Genomic DNA, 9,708 nt, shown 5'->3' with positions numbered 1-9,708 from the left:
CAAATGCTTCAGCTGCAACGGTATCTTTCCCTGTGAAGCCTATGGGTTATCAGTTTGCGACGTGCTGCTCTAATGCACGCGTTCACTCGACTATCACTTACGCTAGCTGGTAGAAACGTCGCAAGATATCTCTCGTTTGTTAAGAACTTTACTGCGCTTTTGGCTGATGCCACAAATGTCGCAAATTTGTGCATTACAATGCTTCGGTGAATATTTTGAGCTAAGAGTGCTCATTGGCTACCCACCCATTGATATCGGATGATTTAGTGCGTTAGCATTAGAAGACTCAGAGGAAAAAGCGTGTGTATGCTTAGCGAGGAAAGTCGGTCACTTGATATATGTAGGCATACATATACAGGATATCCCAGGTAACTTTAGCCAGAGTTTAAAAATATACGAATTCTACGTAGCTGGACAGAACCCAGGTAATGTGGCTTGCCATCGCTTGGGAATACTGAAATTATTTTTATCATGCCGCCTAATTAGATAATTAGGCTTAATTACTAATCAACTCAAATATTAAAATTAGATTAGAAGTGTCAATGAGAAAATTGTAGAGCGACATGAAAAATTTTTAATACAGGTTTGTGTTGTTCGATATGTGCTACATCAAAGTGTTTTTCCGAGCGTGAAAGAAGGCCGCAAATGCATCTAAAATTGCCGCGCGACTGCCTGCTCTCGACTGCCCGGCTACGTGGCATTCGCATATTTTCAAACTCTGGTTAAAGTTAGCTGGGACATCCTTACAGGGTGTAAAGGAGATCGTGTGTCATCCACTGCCAACGCCATAACTGAAGGTCCTGAATACCGACGCATTCTTGACGAAAACAAATTGCTCAAAGCTAGCTTAGCCGAAATCAAACAAGAGCTGGGGCCCTATAACGTAAAGCTGTTCCACACATTTCTATTGCAATTCTGCAATCAGCCGTCTGCAATTGGTCAAAAACTTTTTTGAACCACCCCAGTTTCCCCTGTCTGTCATGCGACGTCACGAAAACTGCGATAGTCCCAATCTCACAAGACGTGTACACACTGATTATCCATAATTTGAGCGAACAAAAGAAAAATAATTATTTCGGATTCAACACCTTTTCACCATTAAGCCTTTGCTATTGGTCAAAAAGTTGCAGGCTGCACCCACTTCACCTGTCTGTCACTCGACCTCACAAAACCGCGAAAACTCACTGCGTCAAAGTAACGTGTACGCCATAAAGAAGCATTAGTATGCCGAACAAAAGCGGATTTTTTCTGAATAGCCAGAGACCACCCCGATCCGAAAAGAATAGAAGATGGCTGCCGCCAATCGCTCAGGCACTGACCACTCGCACCTGCCGGATGGCATGGGTCTATTTGCGTATAACAAAACCCTTTGCGTGGCCGTATAACGTTATCGAAGCCTTTCGGTACGTATACGAAATTGCTCTGCTAACTATTCATTGCTGAGGGTCCGTTTGAGCGGCATTTTTAACTGTCCGTTGCACGCCGCCGCGATTTTAGACAAGCCACCGCAAGCTAAGCAAGGGAAAGCGAACCTATCGCAGATGCCGGCACCTCCCTCTTTATCCAGTTATCTATTTTCAGTGCGCTGGCTCGGCCCGATCTAAGCCCTCTCCACTTGAGCGTGCTCCTTACCTCTTGTGAGCTAATGAGATGAGAAAACACCGCTCAATGCAGGCAATGTTATTCGTTTTGAAAGGAAACAAAAGTCACCTCCTGTAAACGAGGAGAGCGCTTGATTGGTCTTTTCAGACAACGCCACCGGTCACTGCCCAGTGCTTGCGTCGGCGGTTACGTAAATTTGACATCAGGAGATTGGATTAAAAAGATATTGGAATAGTTTTGCCTTATAGGGTTCCTGGTCGCACTCCGCTCCACCCAAATTCAATCGAAACCCACAAACACGAAACTGGGGATAGTTAAGGAATCAGGAAAGCCTGATCCCACTGTTCAGGACATGCTGTCTAATGAGATCGCAACTTTAACGAAGCAAATGCAAAATTTCCAACAACAAATGTGCACCGAGCTACAAAACTTAAAAAGCTATGTAGATAGATCCGTGAACAGCGTACGCGGCGCGATGTGCAAGCGAGTAAACTTTAGCCCGGGAGCACCAGCGCAGCTCCTAAAGGCAATGGAGACGACGGACTGCGAATATAGTAATCATGGGTAATCGGCATACAAATTCGAACAAAACCCCAGAAATATGGCAATGGAATTGACGCACGTTCCACAATAAGAGAGCCGCATTAGACCACTTAATTCAAGCAACGCCATTCCAGCGAGACGTAATATGTATGTGGGAACTCGGCCATAAAATAAACACACTACTGGGCTATGTTTACCACACCCACCCCGACCACCCAAAAATCACAATGCTGGTTCGAAAAGATGTGGGAGTGAGCGCAGGCTACTTGTCTAAAACAAATATTGAACATAAAATTTTAGCGATCTCGCCCTGTAAACGCAGTACTTCCAAAACCATCAGTATAAATATACAGGTTGTGCCAAACAACTTGAGCCAAAGTCTTTTAAAAAAAAGGCGCTCCGGACGCTAATTGAACTGAAAGCACAGTGTTGGCACTGACCTAGAGTGACTCAGGCTTTTTTTTTTATTTTCCCCTTAACTAATTGATTAGTTATGTTCAATTAATCAGCTTTTTAAGTATTGGCTACAGACCCCAAGTGTGACAGGCCAAGTTCAACAGCACATTGAGAAACCTCAATAGTTTCCCGCAGAATATATCGCACGCAGTTCTTTCTTCCGCGTTCCAAAGAAAGCACGCGAAATATGAAAAAAAAATACATCACGTGACTTGCGCACTGCTTTTGTGCTGATCTCAAGCGTACGATGAATGTACAAGGTCGGATGCAGCGAGACTGGCCCGCGACATCGAAATATGCCTGGTGTAGGTACCTGGGCATGCGGGCAACGTCACGTGACGTTGCAAATGCATGCTGCTGCCCGAGCGTTGCCGAAGCGATAAAGCGTCTACGGTCATGAAAAAGAAAAGACCAAAGCAGCATTTTTTATTCTGCTTGAAGGAAGGAAAGGGCGAAGCGCGTGGGAACAATGGGAGGCGATGACGGCTGCTACAATTTTGCCTTTGTACGCAAATGACCTTGCAGTATTCGAATGGAACGATGATGCGACAATTTTAAACCTTATGACTCCAATAATAGCAGATAAATCACACGGCGATAAAACTAATTCTAAAAAGATATTGGCTACTTTCAAGGAAGATTACGCATGTCTTCTTCACACAATGACTCTATTGGCACTGGTCCCGTCTACTCTCCTTCTCACACTTACTGCCTACCAGATGTTCTTTCTTGATCTCCCCCCCCCCCCCCCCCCGCATGTGCGCATCGCTTCGTGGTCGCAGGATCGGGTGGCCATGTCTGCCTTCAGAGTTTTGCAGCGTGACCGGCGCTTCAGTCCCTGAGAGAGTACGCCCGCAGGCTGTTCCAGTTTACCGGATGTAGATCATACCTTGTGTACCTCGTTCTGAACTAGTCCCAGCGAACTGCAATATATCAAGCGCTCCTCAAGCACCCGTATGCCTGCGTGTTCTCCGCAGCAACGCTATTTGGCTGTGACCATCGTTGAGCAGCAGATATAGCTTACTCCAATGAGGAAAGTTTCGGCTCTAGGTGCATCAAGTGAACATAGAAAGCGCGCAGTTGAGCTATTTCAACGCTGGCACCCAGGTACGCGTCCAAGATCAATGACGATTGTGCGTGCATATGAAACGCTGAGACAGACTGGGACTTTTGCGAAGAAACAACATAAATCTGCAATACTTGGCGAGGACGTGGACACAGATATCCTGTCAAAGTTTTCTTCAGACCCACATGCAAGTGTTCGTTATTTGGGTGCTGAAGCTGGCGTGTGAAAGTCTTCAGTGTGGAGAGTACTTAAGAAGAGGCAACTTCACCGTACCACGTGCAGCTGTACCAAATCTTGGAGCCCCGCGAATTCTAATATCGAAAGGACTTTGCAAACTGGATTATAATCAAGACGCAAGAGGACCTAGGCTTGTCAACAAAATGCTGTGGACCGATGAATCTACCTTCTCACGTAGTGCCAAATTCAACATCCACAACGCTCGCTATTGAAGTAATCACTGGGACTCCAAAGCCCTCACTGGGTTTTGAATACATACCAATATCAGTGGTCGGCTGTTGTGTGGTGTGAAATTTACGGTGGCGGCTATCATTGGCCGCTTGTTTTTTTATAACATGCTTACAGGCGAAATATGCGTAAACGACAGCCTTCATGGTGTGCTTGAGGATTTTCTTTGTGAAGTGCCACTGGCTAGGATCGAAGATATTTGGTATGAGCATGATGGTGCTCCCGCGCGTGGCAGCAGAAAAGCTTGGAAATGGCTGCATGAAGTATTTCTGCAGCAGTGGATTGGATGGCACGGGCCCATTGCTTGGCCGGCACGGTCGCTAGATATAAGTCCCCTCGATTTCTTTCTCTGGGGCTACGTGAAGCATCAAGTATGCCGAACACGAAGCATAACATTAGAGAACCTAAAAGAAAAAAAAAACATAACACAAGTTTACAACTCTATCCTTGATACCATGATCAAGAACGCATCAGAAAATGTGCCTATGAGATGCCAAATGTGCATTTCAGCAAATGGCGGCCTCTTCGAACACGCATTATAACCGAAGGGCGCTTTTTGGATTGAAGGTCACTGAAAAATCATCCCGGCCTTAACGCCAACTCCCCACTCAACCGCGTTACACTGCGTCAGCAGGCTGTCGACTCTTGCCCATTTCAAGCATCCAAAAATGACGCTATGTTCTTGGTCTCTTTCGTCTCCTTAGACGCTTTATCGCTTCGGCACCGCCCGGCCAGCAGTACGTGTTTGTGCCGTCATGCTAAAAGCCGCATGCCCAGACACCTACACCCGACACAACGCCCTGTCGCGGGCTAGCCTCGCTGCAGCCGCCCTAGTTCGTCCATCGCACGCTTGAGAGCAGCACAATAACAGTGCGCAATCGCCCCGTCACGTGGTATTTTTATCACATTTTGCGGGCTTTCTTTGGAACGCGGAAGAAAGGACCATGTGAGATATATCGTGTTGGAAACTATGTATTGAGAGGTTCCTCAAGGTGCTCTACAACTTTGCGTATCGCACTTGGTGCCTGCAGCCAATACTTAAAAAGTTGATTAATTAAACATAACTAATCCGTTAGTTAAGGGGAAAATTAAAAAAAAGAGCGTGAGCAGCCCTAGGCCAGTGTCAGCATTATGCATTCGATTCAACTCGTCGGAGTGCCTTTGATTTGTAAACCTTTGGCTGAATTTATGTGGAACAACCTGTATACAGCCCCCCAAGAAAACCAACCTCAACTTCCAAAGATCTGTTTCGGCTCGCAAAAATCATAGCACGAAATCAGGATAAAGTATTAAACTTGGGGACTTTAACTCGCTGCACACAGACTGGGGGTATCCGACCGACTCTCCTAAAGGTCGCAAGTTCACGCTGGCGATGGAGAATCACAGTATGAGGCTAGTTACGATACTGGACTTCCCATGCGTTAAGGGACACTTTTTGAGACCTCACGTTTGCAAATACTTTCGACCGAATCAGCTGGACAAGCTTCGAGGAAAACCTAGGTAGCGACCACAGCATCGTGAGCATTTCGGTAAACTCGCCCAAGATGAGATGACCATGGGGCCAACAATCACCGACGGGACAGCGTATCGGTAAAAACAACCAAACACCCAGATGAAAAACAATGCAGCGACCTAGGCTGAAGAAATACGGACGGCGTACAGGCGGACCACCAAAAGGGTGGCGCTAACAGACGTGCTTCAAGCAGATGACCCACACCTAATGCATCTCTGGAAATCCAAGCGCAGCTTCATAACACGATAGAAGCGACAGAGGCATAATCGAAAACTAAAACTTAGAATAGCGAACCTGTCCCAAAAGGCGAATGAATACGGCCAACATTTAAATCATGACTATTGGAGGCAATTCTGCGCGTCCATGCAGGGCACCTTACACACACACACACGCACACGTGGGCCACACTCCGCAGTATGATGCAGCGATTAAGCACTAAAACAGCCACCTGCAGAACGGTAAAGCAAATAGCTAGCGACTTCGAAGTTACGGCCGTATGAGTAACTTTTGCGGAAACTTATAGAAATCTATATAGGAAACCCTCCGCAACAGCAGCGACACCCTGCATACGGCGGCGCAGCTAACTATGAGCTCGATGCCCGAATAACAGTAATGGAGGTATATGCAGCAGCATGGTTCCTGAAGAAAAATACGACACCAGGACAGTGACCAAATCACTAATGCTATGATAAGAAATCTAAGCTACGCAACCCTTAATCAGATCACAGGCTCCTTAAACACAGAGGTCTTGGACCCCGGCTTTGTGCCGAGGGAGTGGAGAGAGGCTAAAATAATCCTCATACCCAAACGTGCGAAGGTCAAAAACTTTCCAAATCTGCTACAAATGTCCCTCACATCCTGCTTAAACAAACTATTTGTAAAAGTGGTGCTAACGCGCGTAACCACTCTCATGGAAAACAACGAACTCTTTCCACCCTCAATGTTCGCATTTCGCACCCATGTATCGGCTCAAGACGTTTTCTGTATGCTAAAAGACGAAGTCCTAAGCCCATCGGCAGGCAGCTGCGATAGAATTGTGGTAGCATAAGACCTTAAGAAAGTATTCGGTAGCATATCGCACCAGCTTATACGGGAAGACCTGCAAGAATTAAGCTGTGGCGAGAAAACCTACGCCCACATACAATCTTTTCTGCAGGAGCGCACGGCCACCATAAGTGTCGACTCACTCCGATTGAAAGAAATGCAGGTACCGGGCAGAGGCACCCCGCAGGGTGCCCTCTTGTCACGACTGCTATTTACCATCCGACTGCGAAGGCTCGCTCTGTTGCTGGAGAGAATACCAGATCTAGGTCACGCACTGTACACTCATTATGTTACCTTATGGGCAGTGGCAGTGGGGAAGGGAACAGCGGTTTACGATAGGTAGCGAGGCACTGGAAGTGGTAAGAGAATACATCTACTTAGGACAGGTAGTGACTGCTGATCCAGATCATGAGAGTGAAGTAATCAAAAGAATAAGAATGGGCTGGGGTGCGTTTGGCAGGCATTCGCAGATCATGAACAGCAGGTTGCCATTATCCCTCAAGAGAAAAGTGTATAACAGCTGTGTCTTACCAGTACTCACGTACGGGGCAGAAACCTGGAGGCTTACGAAAAGGGTTCTACTTAAATTGAGGACGACGCAACGAGCTATGGAAAGAAGAATGATAGGTGTAACGTTAAGGGATAAGAAAAGAGCAGATTGGGTGAGGGAACAAACGCGCGTTAATGACATCTTAGTTGAAATCAAGAAAAAGAAATGGGCATGGGCAGGACATGTAATGAGGAGGGAAGATAACCGATGGTCATTAAGGGTTACGGACTGGATTCCGAGGGAAGGGAAGCGTAGCAGGGGGCGACAGAAAGTTAGGTGGGCAGATGAGATTAGGAAGTTTGGAGGGTCAACATGGCCACAATTAGTACATGACCGGTGTAGTTGGAGAAGTATGGGAGAGGCCTTTGCCCTGCAGTGGGCGTAATCAGGCTGATGATGATGATGATGATGATGGGCAGTGGCGTAGCCAGAAATTTCGTTCCGGGGGGGGGGGGGGGGGGGGGCTCACATTGCAGCTCGGCCTCCTCCTAAGAGGAAACATTAGGTCAGATGCTCCTACCTAAATACATGTAGAAGGAAAATTCGTTTTTCTCGGCAACCACTGCACTAAATTTGATGAGGTTTGTTGCATTTAAAAGACAAACTTGAATTCTAGTGACTGTCTGCTTTGAATTTTCGATTTAGGTCGTCAATGTTTTATTGAAAAGTGGCAAAAATCGAAAATTTTCACAAAACGAAACAATGAAGTTTACAACTCTGTAAATCAGCAATGAAAATAGATATCACAATTCTGTGAATTGCCCATAAATACTACATCTACAGCGGATAAAATTGATATGTTACCCATGAGTCTCAAACAATTAAGTATTATGTACGTACGGCTCTTGCAGAACCCTTGTACATAACATAACAAATTCACGTAAGATACAAATAGACATATCGAATTTGTCCGCTTTGAATGGTGTAATGGATGCCGTTTACAGAACCGCGATATCCGTTCTTGATGTAAAGCTATTTGTAAACTTCGTCCTTCTAATTTGTTTTCGAACTTTCAAATTTTTCCAAATATTTTAAACGAAGTTCCGCCCCTAAATCTAAATTCCGCTTCCAACAGACGCTAGAACTTAACTTACGCTCTCAAATGCAACAAATTTCATTAAAAGCGATTCAGGAGTTATCTCAGAAAAGCGTTTCTGCGTTTTACATGTATCTGAATAGGCCGCGTTGGAGCTGGGCCTAAGCTAAAGCTTCCTCTTAAACAATTTGCCTAGGGATCAAATACATGAATAATACCTGCATTGCCATTGCCAAAGATGCTGCGAACGAATTCATGAACGCTACGCACTGTCAATAGAAGTAAAATATGTAATTTGTCATAAAATATTATACTCGTATATGCCAAAAATTGTGACCAACATAACTGATGTCAATGCTTCCATGTTTTTTTGTCTATTTCATAAGTAAAGAAAATATCACACGAACTTTAGAACTGCATCAGTTCAAAACCAGCAAGGCAGTGCATGCCGCTGATATGAAAAATGTAAAGGCCATGAAATGAAGTTGAGGACAAATATGATAATGAAACTTTGTCATTCAAACTCCTTGTTTACATTCCTGTATACATATGCAACGGCCAGTGAAAAATCTCAATGATGCTGTCATTTGTTCCAATGTATTACGCAGGAGCAGCTGTCACCGGTCGTTTATCGTGAGTAGTTGCACCGAAATTATAGTCGCAGCAGAGAGCACATATAAAAAGCAGGAGTTCTGCAGAATATACGAGGACGAGTCGAATGAAAGTGAGCTAATGCGAATATATGACAAACGGGGTACTTTATTTAAAAAGTAGCCTCCATGAGCATTTCGGACATTTGTCCCACTGACTAACGAGTCGCGTAATTCCCGTCTCATAAAGCTCCTTGGGTTGCTGATTCAAAACGTCTGCAACTGACTTTCACGTCGTCGTCCGAGATGAATCTGGTTCCCTTGAGCTGTTTTTACGGTTGCCCGAAAATGTGGAAGTCGCAAGGCGACAGATCAGAGCTGTATGGCCGATATTGCAGCGTTTCTGACTTGAACTTCGCTAGTTTGATATTAAACGCATCAGGAACGTGGGGACGGGCATTGTCGTGGAACAAGATGACCCCATTCGTCAATTTTTCACGTAGTTTGTTCTTGATTGCGACACGCAGCCGATCCGGCGTTTCACAATATCGGAAACAATTCATAGTCTCTCAAGAGTTAGCAAATTCTATAAGTAATGGCCACTGACGATCGAAAAATAAAAGTCAACAACACCTTTCCGGTGGAAATGATGGCCTTTGCTTTCTTTCGGGGTGGTGAATTTGAATGTGTCCATTGCAAGCTTTGCCGTCGTGTTTCAGGCTCGTATTAGCGGCACCATGGTTCGTCCACGATCACAACTGCAGTCAAGAAATCGTCACCCTTATTGTGATACCGGATCAGATGAGTATAGGCAGTACCAAACTTAATATTCTGGCGGTGGTT

The sequence above is a fragment of the Dermacentor andersoni genome, chromosome 3 (genome assembly GCF_023375885.2).
Source record: "Dermacentor andersoni chromosome 3, qqDerAnde1_hic_scaffold, whole genome shotgun sequence".
NCBI lineage: Eukaryota > Metazoa > Arthropoda > Arachnida > Ixodida > Ixodidae > Dermacentor > Dermacentor andersoni.
Note: the sequence above shows the minus strand (reverse complement) of the source record.